The 20558-nt window shown below is 39.5% G+C and overlaps 1 protein-coding gene across 1 annotated transcript in view; it reads left to right on the top strand.

Annotated features, from left to right (window-relative positions):
• Nucleotides 1–20558, top strand: part of cntfr (ciliary neurotrophic factor receptor) — a 220802-nt gene that overhangs the window by 68297 nt on the left and 131947 nt on the right. The window lies entirely within an intron of this gene.

Genomic DNA, 20558 nt, shown 5'->3' with positions numbered 1-20558 from the left:
ACCTGTGTACTTATTTTGACGGACTCCTAGTCAGCAAACTGCTCTAGCTGTCTGCATGTTTCAGCTTCTTCCATAAATTTATAATATGATTTATATCAGGGTTCATAGTGGGCCACTTCTGAATGTTCAAATTATTATTGTTATTTTATAAAAATTTTTTGCAGCTCTTGGGTGTTTTTAGTCGTGTGTTTCAGGTCTTTGACCTATTGGAGGACCAATGACCTGTAGCTAAGAAGCTTTTTGGGCTGGCCGAGCAGCACATTTCACTCCAAAATTGCTTGATAGTCTTGAGATTTAGTTGTACCCTGCACAGAATAAAAGACACCCTATGCCGGATGCTCTGAAGTAGTTCCGGAAAATAACCAAGCCTCCTCCATGTTTCATAGTAGGTATCGTGTTCTTGTCTCTGTCTGCCTCTTTTTTACATCTGTAATCATAATGTGACTTGCCAAAAAAAAATCCCATCGGTCCAAAGGACATTCTCACAGAAGTTTTGTGGTTTGTCAGTTTGCAAATTCCAGCAAGGTCAGAGTCAGAAATGAGAGGGGCAGTGGAAAACTAAAGTAGAAACCTGTGCTGCAGGTGGAAATCCATTTTGTAGTTTAATCTTCGCTATTAGTCATGTAAAAGTGAAATAGCAATGAAAACATAACTTCCTTGGCAGTGACTGAAGTCAATATTTTTCATGTGAGGACGTCACCAATTGCAAAACAAACAGAACAGCTTCAGATGTATTTAGCACTTCAAATCATTGTTCCTTCCAACGTCGCCCTCTTTAAAAAATGTGGGGGAGCCCTGCTCACCTTGAAAAGTGCTGAGGTTCTGCCTAATCTTTGCCTCCTTAAAAAAATTACCTTTCTGAAAGGTGTTTCAGTTCAGGGAATCAATAGATCACTGGGGCTTCAAATGTATTATCTCAGAAAAGGGAGGCGGGAGGAATGATGAAAGGGTGGAATGAGCAGGAGCAAGGTGAAGATGATGAAGGGATGCAGATGAAGAGTGGAGGAAGTGAATGATCTGGGGTAAGTGGGAGGAGTGAGTTGGATGGATTGGATTGAGCATCGGGAATGGGTGTCTATGCAGAGGAGAGGAAATTAAAGGGCTGGGTGAAAATACAGCAAAGGAGCTATACATGTATTGCCAGGTAGTCATTAAGGGCTGTCAAACGTTGAATTAGGGAGATGAAAATCAAATGAGATGGTTGGGGTGCTAGACAAATTGAAAGATGCCTGTAAATAATTGTCGGAATAGAAAAAAGATGGAAGTAGCTGGAAGTGCACAATAAATAAGGGCACTAACATGTCTACATACAAAAAACAGTTGTCTGTAATGTTGTAGTTGTTAAATATTACAGGGATTTGCTCCTCCCATCCATGTTTAAATGGAATACTCTTTCAGAAGACTTTTAGTTTAGATTTGACACCTAAACAAAAAGAAAAACTTCAAAATCGATCATACAAAGAGGAGTCTCTAATATTTTGACTCTCACAGAGATGCATAAAACATTTACTTCAAACTATCAAATAATAACCATATGGTAATTAATGTCTCTCTGATAGTGTCAGTAATGTTATAACACTTGTAGTGTATCTCATTACATTGTGCAACTTCCATCCATCCATTTTCTGAGCCGCTTCTCCTCACTAGGGTCGCGGGCGTGCTGGAGCCTATCCCAGCTGTCATCGGGCAGGAGGCGGGCTACACCCTGAACTGGTTGCCAGCCAATCGCAGAGCACATACAAACAAACAACCATTCGCACTCACAGTCACACCTACGGGCAATTTAGAGTCTCCAATTTATGCATGTTTTTGGGATGTGGGAGGAAACCGGAGTGCCCGGAGAAAACCCACGCAGGCACAGGGAGAACATGCAAACTCCACACAGTCGGGGCCGGGGATTGAACCCAGGTCCTCAGAACTGTGAGGCTGACGGTCTAACCAGTCGGCCACCCTGCCGCCTTGTGCAACTTTTCCCTTTAAATTAAATGGCTTATAGACAATTTGATTTTGAAAACATGCACCTGAAGTACTAGTACAAATGCGGTGATGACTCTCCTAGTTTCTTCTTCTCCCTCAAATACAGGACGTGTCACTTCAACATACCGTATTTTCACGACCATAGGGCGCACCGTATTAAAAGGTGCAGTCTCAGTTACGGGGTCTATTTCTGTATTTAACACATACATAAGGCGCACTGTATTATTGGGCGCAGGCATGGTAAAACATACGCTAGCTTAAAACATACAGTAGCATGCAAAACAACATGAACCATGGTGGGTGCACTGTGCTCTAAGCTTTGTGTGGCACAAAATTTAAATATCCAAAATTTAAAGCTTAGTACTAATGGTACATATAGATGACTCATTAGATGCCTGTTTACATTTACTTACTTTATATTGTCAGGCGTCTACTGCATGTGTATTGGATTTTGCTAAAGCGCTTTCCTTTTCCTTGGCCTGGAAGTACTTGAAGGAACGATTGTTTGAATTCTAAGTAATGCTTGGGAAAGGTACCTCAGTGAAACCTTCAACCAAACTTGAGCATAGAACAAGTTTTACGAAAGGAAATGGGATATTTGTTTCCCATAATCCTTTATGGCAGCAATATTGGCAGCAACACGCCACCGCCAAAGTATGCTGCAGTTTCACGCAAGATACTCATCACTGTGACACATTGACGTTGGCTAGTAAGTAGTTAGTAAAGTTGAATTCAGTTTTAAACAGTGCTGTTTTTTTCCTATGTCCGAAAAGAAGCACTTAATAAGTTTGCCTTGACCCAATGACGTTTTCCACAAAGGTTAAGGAAAGGTGGTACAAAGGTGAAGAGATCTGATTTTCTGAAGAGGCCCAATAACATTTTGAGTGCTAATTGTTAGATGGTGTTCTTAGAACAAGATGTGCAATTTGTACAATTTCATTACATTTAGAATACATTTATCATGTCGCAAATAATTAATATTTCTTCTCATTTCTTACAAAGGGAGTCAAAGCGGTCACAGTTCATGCTTTCTCTGGGAGTGATGTAACTGATTATAGCCTCTCCTGTTACATTCTTTCCTCCTTCTACTTTGTACATTAGTTCTCTCTGCTTTGTCCCATCCCTCTCCTATCCCCTGACATTAAGCTGACAGTTTTATCCATTTGCAGCTTACAATGAATGCAACAACAGGCTGGACATTAAATCCTAAACCGGTGACATTACAGGCAACTCCAAAAATAGGAAACATGAGTCTTACCGCAAACATTGGGCGCAAGAAATAATCTTCTTCGACATAAGTCACTTGGAAGTTAAATGCAATGAGGACTCACTTCTTATTTACACTGTTCTCTTTAGCCGTGCCTCTTGAGTAATGAAGTCGGTAACAGAGAGCAGGTTGTGTAGCCGTTAGTTTAAATTGTGTGACATCTTGGGTATGAATTCTTCATATGCAGACCGCTACCAGGAAGAGATACAGTGGAGTGTGTCCTTGCGCAGTCCCTCCATTTACCAGTGTGTGTGTTCTTTTGAGTCATACACACCCCTCACATTGGTTCTACTAGACAGACAGACTCAGGTAATTATGTGCGTGTGTCTGAGTGAGAATGAAAGTAATAGAATGGGGACTTTGGTGGCAATTGCCAGGCATTTCACACAACTGAGCTAAACAGCTATGCATATGCCTCTAATTATAGTGTAATTATAGTCCTTTTGATTAACATTCATCTCTGTGTCGACTCTTGTCAAGACAAACACCAGAAAATGAAGCGATTTAAAGTACAGCAGCTTGACATAAGTGGGTATTTGTTCCATTATAGTGAGGAGAAATACTGTGAGGTGATTCATTAAATTGTTTACATTTTTCCCAGATAATAAAAAATGGAAAGGCTGTTTAAACATTTGTACGTCAAACCTTAACTGAGTTTGTAATTAACAGCAAGGTGCCAGAGAATTATTACTTTTTTGTAAAGTGGTGTGGTTTTCAGCTCTTATTTTTTGACATATTTTCAATTTCCTCTAAAGCGTGTAAACAAACCAGTTGAAAATAGAGTGTGAAAAGCTATTAAGCTTTATCCTACACAGCAACTTGTATTTAAACCTAAATAGAACATTCAATGTGAAAGATATTGAATAATCTTAAAAAAAATAACTTGGTATTGAGTTTTTTCATGGTTGTCTTTGTTATCCCAAGGGCAAATATCTTAAAACAGAGACGGACGAACAGGCAGGCTGACATTTAGAATTGTATGAGCTTTACTTAAACCATATTCCATCCTTTTGGCCTTTGAGAGGAAAAGCAACCAAGAACTGCAGAACCTAATTGCTATATACAGTCAATATGAGCTATCATTGTAAGTAACAAAACATGTCCTTATGTGAACTTCAGTCAATAGCAGAATATGATGGATCTTTGAGTTACTTTTGTTTTTCTCAGTCAATCAAGCATTTCATAAGATTTGGTTCCAGACCCGTATAATGTGTCCCTAACGCCTTATAAACCGCCAACAACAGTAAATCTTAGTTTCTTGTTTTGACATTTTCATGCAAATAGTTCCCACCCACAGGTTGAAGCTTGCTTTTGCAAAGCTAAATTATCACTGTTCTGATCTTTTCCAAGTTGTTTATATTTCCTGCTCTCCTATGGGTTAATTCATTCAGACAGAACACTTTAGGGAGTTTGTGTTAATAGATATTTGGCTGAACACTGCGGGAGACCCGACTTCCCGACTCCGCAGGTGAGCATCATGATTTTAAATGTTGAGTATCTAAATGCTGTTGCATAAGAGTCTTAGATGAGTTTTTGATATTAGGTAGACAAACATAGTTATATAAACAATATGAATGTTGTACAATGCAACTGTGCATGTGTGTATCTACTGCATTAAAAACTTTAATCAAGTCCATGTGAATTGGTTGTGGAAAATTGTTCTTTCTATATTACTCTATTATGTTTGTTTCGGAACCTCTTTATATCCCTTGCAACAATTTCACACAGTTAATTCCGCCTTTCCGAATAATATGATATCCAGTTAATTCCGTCTTTGTTTTAAAATTAGTACTGCATTTTACTGCAATTAAGCCAGAGGACAGTCAGTCCATTCATGTCCATTCAACAGAAATACGTGACTACTACACTACATACTACAAAAAAGCAAATATTACATCTGCTTTTAAAAGTGATTTTGTTTTCTCTTTTTAATTAAAGCAGATAATTGACGATATCCGTTCTGTGAGGCAATGACCCTTTGACCTCTTCATTCTTTGCAAGATTCTTACAGCATCTGCTCAGAAGTATTATGTTGGCAATTTCCTGAAATTTGTATTAATGAATAAGAATTTCACCACTGTGTGATGACTACCGTGAGGACAAAAGTTACACGTGAAGAAGGTCACAGGCACATATTTGATGCTTCTTGGCCATTTTACTCTACAGAAGACTTTTTTTTAGGTCCCTGAAAATTAACTTTCGAGAAAACTCTGGCCAGGTGGATGTTTTCAGCGTTTGCTTTGAGACATGAAATATTTTTGGCTTTACTGCTTTTTATGACATCAAAGTATGATTTTTTATTTTTTTTTGGCTTGCCATTTGGATTTTTGTGCATTGTTTTGTTTACTTTATGGACATAGAATAAACTATAACTGTACTATAGTGAGAGTCCAAACTCGTTCCTGTTTTTCTTGTTCTGCTATTGTTATTATGCCTTTTACAGAAATGACTTAACACTAATTGCCAGAAATTGTGGTCTAATTATATCCCATGATAGGAAAAATAAGATATCATTTTCAAGCAAAGAGTTCTGACATCACAAGCAGAATATTTGTTTCCCAATTTGCCATGATAAGTAACTGTCCGCTTATTTTATAAAGAAGAGTAGGAAATTATTTTTATCATTTGTATTCCTCCTTTCTATTATGTCCACTGTTTTGCTTTGGGATTTATTTCATGTTGACCTTCGAAGCATCTTTGATGTTATATTTTCCACAGCGGATGCAAGGTGTGTGCACAGAGGTGGCCGGCAGGCGCAGTGCTTGGCCAAGCCTGTATAACAGATTGCTTTGCTAATGAATATTGAAAGGACGGGGGCACATTTGTACAGGTGTGTGTGTGTGTGTGTGCGTTTGCGTGTGTGTTTGTTTGTGTAATATTTGTACTCTGTGTTTATGTTGTGGACAATGGGGAAGAGAATACTAATAGATCTGTCAAGACCTTGTTGAGCCAAGGGAGCACACACACACGCACACACACACACACACACACACACACACATACGCACACACACACACGCACACACTTAGACGTCTCTGTGATGTTGGATGGTTTAATTTACCTTTGAGATTTACGCTGCTGTCTTGCATTAATTTACTTATTTTATTCTAATCTTTTCAAATTGTATGACTAATGATCTATATGAAAATAGCTACTCATTTGAAACTACACAGCCACTGACTTGGAGCTCACCGTGAACAAATAAATGTTACTTCCTTCTTTCAACAATCATGCAGGTGGAGCCAATTTCAACAACTCAACAAGCATTCCGACCCCTGAAAATGACCTCAGGCTGACGGAAATTAAACTTTATTTGTTCGGGTTATGTTGATTGACCATTTAAGTTTCTTTCCTTCATTTCTATTCCTGTTTATGCTGTTAAGCTTATTAACATTTGGGGTATTATCGTTCTTGTGTGTGTGTGTGGGTGGGGGGGGGGGGGGGGGGGGGGCGCTCTTATTACTTTGTAAACGAAATGGAGTTGAATCATCTCACCATGTTTCCAGGCTCTGATCAAGTGGCACAATGTTCTCCCCGTGCCTGCGTGGGTTTTCTCCGGGTACTCCGGTTTCCTCCCACATCCCAAAAACATGTGGTAGGTTAATTGACTATTCTAAATTGCCCATAGGTGTGAATGTGAGTGCGAATGGTTGTTTGTTTATATGCCCTGCGATTGGCTGGTGACCAGTTCAGGGTCTACCCTGCCTCTAGCCCGAAGATAGCTGGGATAGGCTCCAGCACGACCGCGACCCTGGTGAAGATAAGCAGTACAGAAAATGGATGTATGGATGGATAAATAAAGGCTTTTATAGATTGATTGAACATGAAATAAATGCACATAACAGCTCTGAAGACTGAATACTGTACATAGCTATCTCTTCTTTTGACTGGCTTCAGGTAAAATACAAAAACATATATAGTGAGATTTGTAGTGTTGACTCTGACTTGTCAGTCTAATTGATCTGTATTGCTGACAGCTGATAAAATTATCCTAGTTGACTTTGGGCAAGACTATCCCTCAACTTGTCACCAGTCTGTCGCAGGGGAAATATCGACAAACAAACATTCACACTCATACTGACACCTACTGGCAGTTTAGAGTCTTTAATTAACCTTGTGTGGATGTTTTTTGGAACGTGTGAAAAAGTCGAAGGACCTGCAGAAAACATGCAAACGCCACACACGAAACCTGGAGCTGAGATTTAAACCTCTGCCTCAAAATTGTGAGGGAAACGTACTCACCACTTGGTTTAACGTGCTGCCATGTTAGACTATATGAACACAAATTAAAAACTGGTTTAGTCCAAAAGCGTTGCGCATTCCAGCTTTGTCACTGTCCCTGCTTCGTCATTGTTGTATCATTATAATAACGATCCCTCAGGGGAGGTGTGGTGCTCTGCTGTCATCAGCATTTACTGGACGACTACACCAGAAGTAGCACGATATGTAGCGAGAGAGAGAGTAAGAGAGAACCTAGAAAGTGGAGAGGGAGAAAAGGTGGAATTACTGAAAAGCAAAAATAGCCAGTGACAGATGCGAGAGCGTTTGAGAACAGTGAACAGACATGGGTAGAGGGGAGGTGAAGAGGGTGACAGAAAGGCAGAAGGGGAGGAATATGAGACACAGATACAGAGTGAAAGAGACAGACAGCTCTAGTTCAAATGTTGAATTAGAACATCACTGTGAGAGACGGAAAAGAAAGGGGGAAACTGACAGTATGTGTACCTATAGGGCGTGTGGTTTAAAATTGCAAGTGGAATGAGCTAATAAATGACACACTCATATTGACAAAGGGTGAGCTCAGAAAATGACATCAGTGTTTAGTCAGCAAGGACTATGTGTAGGTCTGTGAAATAGAGCTGCTCAGGTCTAAATATCTCTGCTCCTGAGCACTCAAGTGTGACATTAGATGACCTCTTGATTGTTCAGCATGCTTAGTGCTTGCAGCTCATTCATGTTTTGGTATTCAATTTGTGACCTAAATGACATACATTTATTAATTCCCCTTTACTAACTGATTCTGATGAATGATGGTGATAGAGTCTTAATGTAGTGATTATCCCCAAGCAGGAAGGAAAGAATTACATCACATTGTACAGTTTAGCAATTCTTCAGATTAAAGGCAAATTATCAACTCCCTGTCCCCTTAGTTGGAAAAATAATCCTTGTTGTACACTTGAGGGTGTCTACCGCGCTAAATATCCAATCAGGGTGCTGTACTAATATATATAGGGATATATAAACATTATATATATATATATATATATATATATATATATATATATATATATATATACAATCAAGTACAATGGAGAATATTGTCTTAAAACACATAAACAATAAAAGTATTATATATATATCCCATGTACTCTATACAGTTGATTAAACTTAATTTTGAACGATGTTTAATAGCTACTACATCATCATCGATGATAAATACTGAAGCCAATATGTATGTCAAGAATGGCTCGTTTCCATGTACATGCAGTGGACATAGAGTATAATCAATATATGAGTGGACTTCATTATAAACATTGTGAACACTTTTATATTAAACACAAGAAATACTGTTATTTGTACTGACAATCTCTTTACAAATGACTTTTAGTAGATTGAATTTATTTTTCCTCTGAGTTATACACAGTGCCGTGTAAAGAAGAATTTCAAATAAAAAGGATACTGAAGCGGAGCTGTGAACTAACATTTTGAAGTACAGTGGAACCTCAATTTAACATACTAATAGGTGGGAGGGCTCGTCTTTTGAAGCTGTATGTCGTGCCCTAAAAAGACCCATTACAGTCAAAAATGATTGCAAATAAATGTAAAAAAGTTTGAAATGTCTTAGTAGACCTAAAATTACCTTTAAACGTTTTTATAATTGTCTAATACTGCAGTGGAAGTGCCGTGATCGCTGGTGCTTGGGAAGGGTGATAATGACATGCCGGCGGCTGTTGTAGTGACGAATCGAGGGTCGCGTCAGTCGTAATCAGTTTAGAATGTTCGAGAGACAAGACACGAGCATTCAGGTCAACAACAGCCATAGGTATTAAAAGGTAGGTACGACACACCCCTTTTGAGCTGGTTGCTTACGTTGACACTAAGGTAATATCCATGCATTGCCTTTGATGGGAATGTTGCCCCTGCCAACATGGCCACCACATAAGCACATCGGTTAGCCGAATTTAATAGTCTTCTTATCTGTGACAACAGCGGCACATATAAATACAGGTACCAGTCTGTTGATTGCACCAGGAAACAACAGCGACCAATTCTGGAACTAAGAGACTTTGTCCGCTAAAAAGGGACATTTTGAGTTCCAACCGGACACTATTCTCTGTCCATTAAATCCAATGTTCCACTTTACAAGGCTTCAATGTTGTTTGTACAGTATTTTTATCTGGTCATTGGGTCTCCTGACCAGCTCCCGTGCACTTCTTTCTGGGTCGTTCCGTGCTTTGTTATTGTATGAGTACCTAAGATTCTTTTACTGAAACTATGGGCCTGAAATCTAAAATATTAGGCGCAAAATTGGGCATTCACTCTAGCAGATTGCATGCGTTGTTGGTGGCCATAATGCTCATAATCTACTAAAATTGCAGTCTTTTACGAAGATCCCAAATAGCAGGCGCTAAATTGCATGTGCACTCACGCTAACAGCTTGTGTCATATTTACAAGAGGTTTTTTTTTTCCATTAACTAGCTCTGACGGTTTTCATAAAAAAGTTTAGAGAGAACCGCGACCACAAAATGATGTTTCAAGAGATGGAATTGGAAGTGTTAGTGGAAGAGGCAAACAAACAAATTAATGAGCTGCAGAAATGTCATCATTCCAATACATTTGGGGAAGCCAGAAACTGCATAAAAGCCATTGTTTTTGTTGATTTAACTTATCCCAAATGCTTGGCAATCGGCTGTATGTGTCATATTGCGGTCAAAGCTCGGACCAGCACACCCATAAAACTGCTCTGGGATGGCCTAGCACCAGACAGTGACTGTCACAGTGTGCTCCAAATTTGCATTGCTGAATAGACAATATGTCGCGCTAATTTTTTGTTCTGGGATTTAAAAATTTTTTACACAAGCGGAAAACTTTTCCCCCACAACCTCTCATTTTGCCTGCGCTATACTGCCACCTCCTAACATTCTGGTTTGTACCTGCCATTCAGATGCACTATTTAAAGACGCAAAACTCATCTCAGGTTTGATAAATCATGTTGCGCATCCTAAATTAGCAGACGCAATCCTGGGTGTGCCTGGTCAGTAGATCAGCTTCCACAAACGTTTGCATAAGTAATCAAGTCTGTGTCCATTTTTGCATATGCAAACCTTTAGCAAATCAGTCTTTATGTGTAAAACGTTTTCTTGTAAATTGTCATTTCTCTCAATTGTGTGCATGTGCACGTGCGTGTGCTTGGTTGGTTGAAGAGCTACTCATCTTTTAAATATGCTTACATGATATTAGAATCAACTCTACACATACAAGTAACCTTTTAATGGAAAATATTGTAAATTCAGTCTATGCCTCTACTGTATCTGCTATATTTACCTAAATGGCTTAGCAAACTGGCTGAGTCAATATACTGTTTTTAGTTTCCAAAGTAAGCAGAGAAACACTCAGCCACTTGCATTCCTGCATGCACAAACATACAAAAACACACAAAATCACACAAACATTCTCATCTGAAATTCAACAGGACATTTTCCTGTTTCTTTGAGTCTCTTATTTATCTGTCACCCTTGACTCTTTCCAGCACGTTGGTTGTACGTTGCATCTGCCTTTTGATTCTTCAACATTAGATTTGTAGCATGTGTTTGGAATTTAGCTGTGTTGAAGGCAAATACTATGATAAATTCAAAATTACAACCTTCCCCCAAAGCGTGTTTGACGAGGTGATGTTAGGTTTATTGAAAACCCTTAATTGTCCGAAGTTGTTAATCTGAGTTTGAATGTTTTTTTTTTGTTTTTTTTTGTCTGCGGGTCCTGCGGCCAACTGGTGACCAATCCAGGGTGTAACCTACCCTTTGCCGAAAGTCAATAGGGATAGACTCCAGCTCGCCCACTACAAAATTCTAGTTCATTACTTTTTAATTATATTTAAAATAGATCCCTTCCAAATTCATGTTAAAGAAAAAAAGTCCTACAGCTCACGACTCTTCAAAAGGATTTCATTCAAATACCCTCTACAATTCTTCTTGGATAGGCAAATATACATGTGTATATTTTTTTAATTTGACAAAAATCACAAATGAGGCATTGTAGCATTCACATTATTATCACATTCAGCATTATTTTCAGATACAGTAGATTATAATAATAATAATTAAAAGGAAGCTATATCAAGCTGTTTGTAACATGAAGAAATATGACTTGTTGCCAGTTAACTATGATTTGATTTGACATTCTTTTCTAGTGAAGGAAAATTTAAATATTCTATTAATGCAATAAGCCAACAAAAAGCAAATATACAGAAACAAAAATGGCATCAGAGTTAATGCAGGTAAGGGCGGCATTATTCAATTTGGGAAAGGCATAGGGCAGCAAATGTGTATGTGTGTGTCTGTGTGTTTGTGTGTGTGTGTGTGTGTATGTGTGCGCGCACGTGCGCATGTATATGGGCATGTGTGCACACTTCATCCTCTGCGAGCAAGTCCTCATCTCTGGTTCCGATTAACTCCCTGGAAAAACACTTCTGTTGAGAACATCACAGCCCGTACATCACACTCTCTCTGTCTCGCTCTTTCTCTCGCTCCTCATGCACACACAATACACACACAAACACACACACATGCTGCGAAGCTCCCGGAGGCTCACTGTTCACAAAGGGGAGTCTACACCCATCATTCAAAGCCTTATAGGCCTTAAGAATGCTGACACACACACGCTCAATCACACGCAGACACGCACACACATTGACACACAAAGTGTTCTGTTTTCTTTGCTTTGATACACTTATAGAGTTCAGAGGTGAGAGGGCTGGAGGTAACACCGTGTTTTTCCAGAATTTCTAACCACCTAAATCTGCTTCTAGACACACAAGGAGGTCCAGATGGCTGGGTGCAGACAAAAAAACACTCTCACATGCACACATACACTCACTGTCATGCTCAAATAAATAAAAAAAAAAAGAAAACACACACACAAAATATCACCGATACTGTACATGCACATCATGGATCTACTACCTGTATGATGCCATAGCAATGATGTTTGCAGGTTTTATTCAGAGTATTTTCTTTAGTTTAACTTGCTTTTTTGACATACTCGTGTTATGTATTAAGTTTAAAGAACCAACATGTTAAATATAGCAACTACGGGATGCAAAAAAAACACCACAAACCACTACAACAAGAAGTGGTGCAGCACTCATGACGCATCTAGGTCCTCTAAATCTCAGCCAGCTGAGCACAGTCACATGTGATCAATAGCTAAATTTATCACTCTGACCAAGTCGCTGTCATCCACAAGCACATGCATTAGAGATTGTGAGCATTTGTGTATGAGCTGATATTTGTAGGCTCAGCCCCCGCCAACTCTTGAGATACGATTGACATTGTCTTTAGCAGCCAATTACAGCCAGAACGCCAGTAAAAAAGGTCACCGTCATCCAGCTATCAACACTCAGTGTCAAATGCCAACTGTGCACAGCATTGCGTGTTTTTATGTGTGTGTCTATGAACGCAGCGCCCAAAATGCCAGTCGCCACCACCACCCACCCCCCGTTCTTCCCTGTGGGTAACTTGCAGTAAATCCCTTCATGATTGACGAGGGAATTAATGTTAAAGCAAAGCATTGTAGGAATGAGGAAGTCTTATTATTCAGTAGCGAGCATGCTTTTAGAGGTTCCAAATTCAACAATCTGTTATTATGTGGGTGGCAATGTGTTTAAATGTATATATTGTGGTCCAGTGGGAATTAGCCCCAGGACACAACAGAGGGACAAGATTTCATGATCTTCAGGGTATTCGCAAAGTTTACTCATCATCGTTTGATATTTTATTTATCCTTCAATTTGATGTTGAATAAACATTTGTATTTTATGCTGAAATGCAACATATTGTCGCTGTCGGGTGGAATCTTCACATCTCTAAACTATGACAGTAAATAAAAAAAACACTATCGTGCTTGGGTCATCAAACACCCGGTCGTTAAAGGTTGGTTTTATACCTTATATTGCTATCATGTTGTACAGTGCACACGGTCTCCCAATGAAAATAATTTTTCTAAAAATTATTACTCTCATAGAGTACGTTACAGATGACATCAATGCCCAAGGTCTGCGTTTGCACCGAGCTCCCGACAAGAAAAAAAAGGCTTTAATACTGAAAAAAAAAGCTTACAACTGCCATTATGTTATCTTCCCAAACTCTATTTCCAAGGTCTAAGAGCCATGAGTGATGCATTAAAAAAAAATAAACGATCAGATGACTACACAGTGTAATAGGTAGGAATTAATCTGCACCCAGATTTTAACTCCATGACTCTTTTTTCTTTTTTTTTTTCACAAAACAGGCCAACCCAAATATATCAAACCATTTTTCCCACTCGTTTTGTTTTAAAAAAACACAAAGCCTATAAATATTAAGGCGACATAATGCCACAAGGCTCCCCTGGAATCAAGAAGAGGTGGCGTTTTAAGACACTTCCATACATTTAAAGTGTCCAAGGCCATTAATAGATTCTCAAGCAATTTTCAACACTTTACATTGGTTAATAATTTATACAAATAAATATAAAAATAGACCACGTGGGGATTGAATATTTATATCTATTTTTGAAAAAATATTAAATTTACCATATTTCGACATACAAAGTTTCCGCCCTTGAGCAATGATATATGTGTATACGTTTTAAACACGAATGTAAGACACTGCACAATGCTTAAAAGCACACATTCAACAACAATAAAACAATGTAAAAACAATGGTCTATTAAAATTATTATAACAAAAAAAAAAGGGTTAATTGGAATATGGTATTATTCAACTAATAATGTATTAAATAATTTTTGGGTATTCTGTCACGGTCTTGCAATAGCTCAATGAAATGTGTAAGTTGTCAATAGCCCAGAGGAAGGACAAACAGCAGAAATAAATTACTTGATGTAGTTGGCTCACTGTGAAGTAATGAGAATAAGGATTTTGCATCTGTATGAAGACCCTTTTTGATGTTTGAATGTTTCCCCGGGATCGACAAGGTTTTTTGTTTTTGAAGGTAATGAAATTTTTGAATGAAGTTTTTGAAGGTAATGAAATTCCCTAAAAGCATGTGGGGCATTTTTTGTTTGTTTGTTTGTTTGTCCTGTTCAGCTGTTAGGTCAAGCAGAATGGAAGATCTGTATCCCTTTTATGCCGGAACAGTTTTACTGTGTCACAGTGGAGTTTTTAAGCTTGCGCTGTGGTTTCTTAGTATTATAATAGAAGTTTATTGAGAATCAGAGTCGTTCAGTCGAACAGAACAAAGTTTCTAGATGGGAGGGAGAAACAAAGACAAAAGACAAAGCACTAATTGTAAAAAGGATGAGAGGAGTAAGTCACTACATTATCTACAACAATGAAACATTAAATATGAGTGTTGCATGGGGCTGTAGTGCTACACCCTGTGAGGGAAGGACAGGAGAAGATAGAACAGGACAAGGACAGGAGAAGAAGCATGCAGGACAAGGGTCGTGAACCCAACTGTACAACTGAAGTGTGGTAGCATTAATTATGTGAATTATAAAAGTCTACAGGACGAGAGTATAAGTGAGAGGATTGCATATTCATGAGTTATTTGTCCCAATAAGTGAGTGGCCCCACACCCAGTGAGTGAAAGAGTCCCAGGCCTGTGTGCCTGAAGACACATGCAAGTGAATTGACACCGTTTTACATGCACAGAGACTGACAGAAGTGTCCTGTAATTGCTGTGCCCGCACCGCGGAGGCTGAGGACCCCACCCAATCAATCGAGGGGCGGGATCGGCCCCAGGGGTCCACCCGAGAGCCTCAGGAGCACCGCCTCAGGAGCACCGCCATGCAACTAAGTGAGAGCCCACCTCCCCCCCCTGTTACTATGACTGCCAGGTCCCCGACTAGCCCAGATGTGCTGAAACCCTCCCAATCCCATACCAGTCCCCCAGGAACTCTTTGATATGTATCTGTGCCCAGATGTGATCATTGAGAAAAATATATACAGTGCGTGGTGTGAGTGTGTGCTAAGAGAGTGATTAAGAGGCATGGCGACCACCGACGAAGAGGGCTACCCCACCCAGACGCGCAGCACCAACCCCGGTGCCACCCCGCCAGCACCCACTACCCACACCCGAGTGTGGGAAGTGGACCTCCCCCCACCCCCAAAACCAGGCAGGGACAAAAACCCCACAGCAGGCCCCACAGCCTGCAGGGGACCGCCCGGCTCCCCCACGGGAAGAGGAAGAGGCGACCGCAGCGGGACGCAAGGAACAGAGAGAAGAGGAGGAAGGAGGCCAGCAACAGAGGGTCCCCACCGCCCCAGCACCCACGGAACATGGGCGAGTCACCATCACAACCCCAATACTCCCCAGGAGGTCGCCCCAGTGGTTCCCCCCCACCCCTGAGATCAGGAAGGAGTGAAAAGGTCCCGCCCCCAAAGACGCCGGAACACCAAGAAGATCCCCACTCCATGCATGTGTCCTCTCACCATGCAAACCAATCTAAAATGTGTGGGGAAATAAAAATAAATAATTAAATAGAATAATAATGACAACAACAACCTCGACAACAAAGAATACACAATGCCATTGTTTACTTTCACACTAATGAAAATAGTCTTGTTATTGTCAAATGGGACCCTACCCAGGCAAAGGAATCAAGAGTATAGATTATGATATTATGAGTCTCGAGCATGTGGGACAGTTGACTCATTGTCTTTGTCTTCGGAAGACTTAGTTGTGACTTTTTGGTTTTCTGAAAATATACAGTATGTTGAGTGCTTTGGTGTTAGAAAACCTAATTCACATTTTCTACATGTTGACGTGCATTTAACTAAAAGTCTGGGATGGGAACATCTCTCTCTAAATGTTCTGAACCCCTGTTTTGTTGACAATGTATAATTTATATATACAGTGAAATATCAGTATTAATATTTTAACATGATGCATGTAGAATTTTGTATGTAGAAAAATCTGCTGGTGCTACAGACAATAACATCAGCATTGCTTTTTATTTCTAAACCAGAGAGGTTCTGTATTATTCCAAAGAATTATCTTGCAATACACATTCATATTCCACTACAGGGTTCCCTCGCTATATCGCGGTTCACCTATTGTGGATTCAGTGCATTGCAGATTTTCTTATATTCATGTTGCCTATAATTTGTCACATTGCGGGTATTTGGGTGTATGCAGTATTTTTACTTTACTTTTTTTGTGGTAAAATAAATGCTTCTCATTAAAACTGGAAAAAAACATTACAAGGAGTGAAATGTACACGGTATACAGTACTACTGTGTATGTCTTTATGTTCAAGACTTTAAAATGTGTTTAAGGGTATAGAAAAATGAGTCTGGGGAGGTTCATAGCGCTTTCAAACTTTTATAAATAAAAAAAAATATAGGGTCTATACTTTGCGGATTTCATGTAATGCGGGGGTGGTCCGCTAATCTAACCCCAGCGATAAACAAAGTATTGCTATACTCATCACTTACATCACAGCGACAGAAGAATCAGATGTTATGGGGAAAACTGGAAATAGAATAGAAGGGATGTTTAGTCAGCTACTGTATATTTATTAGTCTGGTCTCGAGGTCCTTAATGAACTAGAGACAATTGCTCATGCTGTTGCTTTGCATGCTTTGTGTCATTCTCTCTATTTCTTTTCATGACAAAGTAAGACACTAGTAAGGAAGGCAGAAGCTCCTCATGTGGATTTCTTGGAGAGAGAAATGCCTACTATCTTCACAAACACACCATAGCCCACCTACTGTATTTCCCTCCTGGCTTTCCAATTTATATGCAAATTATCCCAAATCGGACTCCAGAAAGACGCCGCGACATCAAAATCATTTGATGCAGCGATGAATTATATATTTTAATTAAGCAGCCAAAAGAATCATGCCCATTCAGCTTTTTTGCTTCCAATAAGAAATTAATAAATAAATATGTAGAGAGGCAAGAGAAGGGACTAAATGAGCGGAAGGGTTAGTCAGGCAATGGGGGAGACGGGTTGTATTGAGGTTGGGCAATTGTGGTGCTAACCGCCTGTGGGCGGTCTTTATGTGAGCAATCTGAGGCTGTCACATTTCAAAATCATATTGTTTGCTGACAGACGCTTTAAATACTCCTGCAGTTTCCAGCACGCCCACATTCACAATGGTTCAAAATGGCCTCGCACATGCCGACACACACCGTTTGGATTTTGATGGGCAAACCAACACTTACAAAAAATGAAGAGGCGATATGGGAATTGTGATGGTCTGACAAGGGAAGCAATTTTAATTTCACCCTCTGTCATTCTCTGTGATATCATCTCTGATGAAATACATATGAGCTGCCAGTCACTCACGCATACACAACCGGCACAGCGGCAGCCACACACAGTGTCAATCACACACATTAATGCGAACTTCAGTCACAGAAGGCCCACGAAAACTTGGGTTATAGAATGTTGAAAACTCACAAATGCACTTTCCTTAGTGGGGATGTACACAGTTGAGTTGAATCTTGGGAATTCACATAAAGATTGTCTGGCTCCTTTTAAAAAAAACTCTTAAAAGTTTTTTAGCACTTGTAGGTGCACCTGACAGTGTCCACTCTGGCGAAGATATGGCTCGTTTTATGGGAGAAGATATATAGATGATGACATCATCATGGTCAAATCCTCAGGCACAGAATTTTATTATTATTATTATTATGAAAATAAACCCTGTTTTTATTTACACTAGATTTAATCAATGCTGACCCGGGAGAAAATAACAGGATTGACTGTTGTGTTTGGTATCAAGTATACAGTACAAGCTGTGTCTCGTATTAACTTTATTTTAGTGAAAATACGAACGAATTAGTGTCTGCAATTAACCTCACTTGCTTGTTTATGGTCTGTTGGAGGAAGTTGGAGCACCATGGAGGGAACCCATTCTGGGGAAGGACAAACTCTACAAAGAAAGGCCTCAGCAAACTCAAAAACTCCTTTTGTCAAGCTCTAGCTTTAAACTGCATTACACAAGGAAAAAAATTAACAGATCCAGCCATATATATATATATATATATATATATATGTATGTATATGTTGTAGCGTACACTGGGACAAATGTTACAACCGTTCTGGAAACCCCTGCTAGGGTAGTTGCTTTATCACTGCAGTGCACAGTGTAAAGTTGTTTTTTGTCAGTGTGCCCCCTGCGACCCCCCTACCCCAATGCCTGGTGGTGTTATTTTTGTTGGACATTTCACTAATAAACTTGACAGAGATTAAAGGACCAGGAAACAACACGTGGCACCAATAACTCAGTCTAGTACTCACTTCACATGTGTGCAGCCATCAGTGTGAATGGGCTGGAACCTGGATTTTTGGACCGAAAACACACAAAGAAAAAACACATTAGTATGTCAATTTTACCCCTTTAATGAGACTTTGAGTACTTTGAAAAATGCCACTGGATAGGAATGGATTTCTGGACAGGTCATTAAAATAATAATAATAATAATAATAATAGGTTATTTTAATGGTCCACAATCTTAGGTACACCCGCACAATTTTATTAAATCTGTTCCAGTCCAAGAGTTATGTCAAAAATGTTGCCCCTCAAAGCCAATAATGTTCAGTTTTGATAAATAGATCAATTAACTTAACAATACTTTTTGTTTTGTTTTTCCCTTAAATTAAATTGTCAGGTGCTTCTATTTAATTTTTGCTCCCAATTTATCTACATTAGATGGCCAAAATATAAAGTGTTTAAAGTGATATTCGGAACTGTATGTTGTAATCCAGCAAACAGTGTTCAGAGTTACAAAATTAAAATCACTTATTACTTGTTCTTGTAACACTGTAATGCATTACTCACAGCATTTTGGTTACATTTTACCCATTACAATCTCAGTGATGCATGTTACAACGCATATTAGCAGTAGCACCAGCAGACAGACTCTCCTCTCCAGTCATCGCCTTCTTGACGATGACTGGAGAATTCTGACCTTCTCGGTCAGAATTGTAAAACTGCAGGATACCACTAGCTTGGCTCAAGTATTGCTCCCCTGCGCTGTGGCTTAAGTTTCTCCTTAAGTACTGCCTTCCGACACAGATTGACTATACTGTTCACTGATTTATTTGTTACTGTGCGTCTCTGTTTGCAGACTCATTGGGCGGTCAACATGTCAATCATTGTTCACATCAGAATGGATTAACCTCTACAACATTACATATACTGTAGTTACAATAGCACCTGGCAGTTAAATGTTATTGTGTTTTTAGAGCTAAATGTTGAATAGAAATGATTTAGATTATTTGGCCATAAATCATTTTCTAGTCATGTTGGACAAAGGAAAGAGACTGAAAGTGAAATGTGTGAGTGGATGACTCAATCTGAATTATATTTGATTGATTGCTTAATCAAGAAAGTCCAAAATGTAAATGCAATGTATTGACATTGTTGTCTTGTTCAAGGCCATAACTACTTTAAAGTTAAATGTCACACTTTGGAATGTCAAGTCACATTGCAGTCGTTTTGGTGAAAGTATTGTAAGTATGCAATCCGGAGACATATTCCTACAAGTTTAAAATGTTCACATGACAGTGACATATAATATATAATTTATTACATTTTGGAATTAACTTTCCCATCTTCCATCAATCCATCTTCTATATTGCATATCCCAATTAGGGACTGGAGCCTAGCTGACTTCGGGTGAGAGGCGGGGTGAACCCTGGACTGCTCACCAGTCAATGGCAGGGCACATATCGATCAATATTTTCCATTCCTAAAAAAGGGTATTGTGGCAGAGCAAAGGGGCACATCACGCACTTAGGGTAAAAAGTGTGTGTGTGTGTGTGTGTGTGTGTGGGAGGGGGCAGTGACACCCACCAGGCCCAGCCCCTCTCCCCAGTTCCTCCACCACTGCACATATATTCCATCCAAGAATCGAACCAGTATTTCTTGATTGTGAGGCAGCTGTGCTAACTGCCAACTTGCCCAATATTGGTGGCAAAATAAGATGGTTATTATAGGAATATTTGTTGGTTCAGCATGTTGTTCAACTTCAGCATGGATAAAGCTGACTTTCAATTAATCCCTCTTGCGCCACCACCCTGCATGACATTCCCTCCCTGGGTAATGCTCCTGTGTGGAGGGCATCGCAGATGTATTTG

The sequence above is a fragment of the Phycodurus eques genome, chromosome 15 (genome assembly GCF_024500275.1).
Source record: "Phycodurus eques isolate BA_2022a chromosome 15, UOR_Pequ_1.1, whole genome shotgun sequence".
Taxonomy (NCBI): domain Eukaryota; kingdom Metazoa; phylum Chordata; class Actinopteri; order Syngnathiformes; family Syngnathidae; genus Phycodurus; species Phycodurus eques.
The sequence above is the reverse complement of the archived record's forward strand: the minus strand, read 5'-3'. Positions and strand labels throughout refer to the sequence as shown.